The sequence below is a fragment of the Pteropus alecto genome, unplaced genomic scaffold (assembly GCF_000325575.1).
Source record: "Pteropus alecto unplaced genomic scaffold, ASM32557v1 scaffold309, whole genome shotgun sequence".
In the NCBI taxonomy this organism is placed as follows: Eukaryota; Metazoa; Chordata; class Mammalia; order Chiroptera; family Pteropodidae; genus Pteropus; species Pteropus alecto.
In genome coordinates, this window is record NW_006442493.1 from 839,973 (window position 1) to 842,144 (window position 2,172).

The 2,172-nt window shown below is 36.9% G+C and overlaps 1 pseudogene; it reads right to left on the reverse strand.

Annotated features, from left to right (window-relative positions):
• Nucleotides 1-437: 437 nt before the first annotated feature.
• On the reverse strand, nucleotides 438-973 carry LOC102894188 (annotated as a pseudogene).
• Between the last annotated feature and the right edge of the window lie 1,199 nt (nucleotides 974-2,172).

A 2,172-nucleotide genomic window follows, 5' to 3' on the forward strand; every position in this document is an offset into this window, starting at 1 on the left:
TTCCCTAATGTCCAGGATTCCACATTACATTTACTGGTCATGCCAACTTAGGCTTCTCTTGGTTGTGACATTTTCTCTGACTTTTCTTGTTTTCGATGACCTTTAAAGTTTTTCTACATTATACTATCATGTTAAATCTTTAATCGAATTCCAAAGATTATGAGCCATATCATGATTAGCTTTCTACAAACAACTCTACTTTCTGTGCACAAATCATTGTCAATGAAATAAAATAATAAAACTGCATACTAGGCAACAAACTTTATTAACCTTTGTTTCAAACTTTATTACCAGGCTGCTTCACCTTAATTAGCTGCAAAGAATGATTTGTGTATAAGCAAAAATTGAAAAGAGCTGCAGTATCCAAAGGGCTTGGGCTTAAAAATATTAGAGATCAAGATTTTATCAGATCCACAAACACAATTTTAGAAAGCAGTCATAATATAAAGTAGCAGCTCCTAGTAAATTCTTCAAGTTTTATTTTCTTCAGAAGTTGACTCAATTCAGTTTGCTTCATTCTTGGAAGCCTCATCAAAATTCTCCACAAGATCTGGAACTTCATCATCATCATCCTCTCTGATAGCAAGTGGTGCTTTTCCATCCACAGATTGTTTGAGCAAAGCCAATCTCCTTACACTCATCAGCCTGTCTGCACCAAGCTGATTTAAGATACTGGGTAGCATTTCTGTCAGCTGCTTTGTCTCAGCATGGCCGGTGACTATGAAAGTGTTCTCTGCCATAGATGCCTTAGCTTTAGGGTTGTGAAGGTGGATCACTGTTCTTTGGTTTGTGAACACACTCACCTCTTAAATACCAGAGATGTTGCTTACTCCTAATGTCTTTAACGAGAACTGATTTTTTTTTTATCATCTGCCATAGCTATTCTGCGAACTGCCTTCTTTCTGCAAGCAGTTCCTTTCCTACCAATGCACACTTGTGGCTGCAGTTTGGCGAGTTTCTCCTGGTTCATGATAGTTTTTATTTTTTATTTTTTCATCTTGTTGGTGAGGAAACAAGGCTGCATAGGGAACTAGGGTTGGTACTCAGGAGGTCTTGGGTAGACCAGCTGAGAATAAGTGGACAGACTCATGGGGGCTCAAGATGGCGGCTAGAATACCTTTAAAGTTTTAATGGGTACTGGTTAGGTACTTTGTAAAATGTCCTTCGATTTGTATTTGTCTGACTGTTTCTTCATGATTAAACTAAAGTAATGAGTTTTTTGAGATTCTACTGCAGAGGTAAAGTGCCATTTTCATCACATCATATCATGGGTCCATACTAGCAATATGACTTACTACTGTTGATGTTAACCTTGATCACCTGGCTGAGGCAGTATTTGTGAGTTTTCTCCATTGTAAAATTACTCCATTTCCTCTTCCTTTACATGATGCTATCTTTGGAGAAAGTCACTGTGTACAACTCACACTTAAGAAGTATGAAGTCACGGCCAAATCCTTCAGGGTGGATCATCTACATAAATTTTTTTGGAATTCTTCTGCATGAGATATTTGTCTATTCTTCCCCAACTTTCTTTATTCGACCATCTTGTTATAGAAGTATGGACTCATGGATATTTATTTTATATTTAGAGTTATAATGCAATAGTAATTTATTTAGTTTCTCAGATTACTTCAGCTTTGGCCATTTCAGTTGGTACCTGTGTCTCTTTTACATACTCCCATCATTCATTGTGGAGTTTTTTTAGCACCTTATTTTTGCCACTATAAGACGCCCCAGGTTCACCTTGTATATTCCCTGCACCAGTCTTAGAAACAGCCATTTCTCTAAGGAAACTTGGCTCCTGTTTTTTTTGGGGGGTGGGGAGTGGGAAACAGTATCAGAAAAAAGATCTAAGCACTAGATGCGCTCATCGCTACTGAGGTGTCATTGCTTCTAGGACCTTCATCTGACAAAACAAGAAGATATAACTGTGTATACTGTGTAAATCATGTATATACACATATCTATAAATATTTCTATATGTAACCATCTGTATCTATATTAAGCTAAACATGAGTTCATATTTATGTATCCAACTCTAATATTTTATCACATGGGTCATTCTAGTCTCCTTCCCTTGCTTATCTGTAACTTTCTTACTCCAACATTGAGAAACCTGGCTCCTACCATCAACCATCCATTAACTTAATTGTTCAACTCTATTATACATGT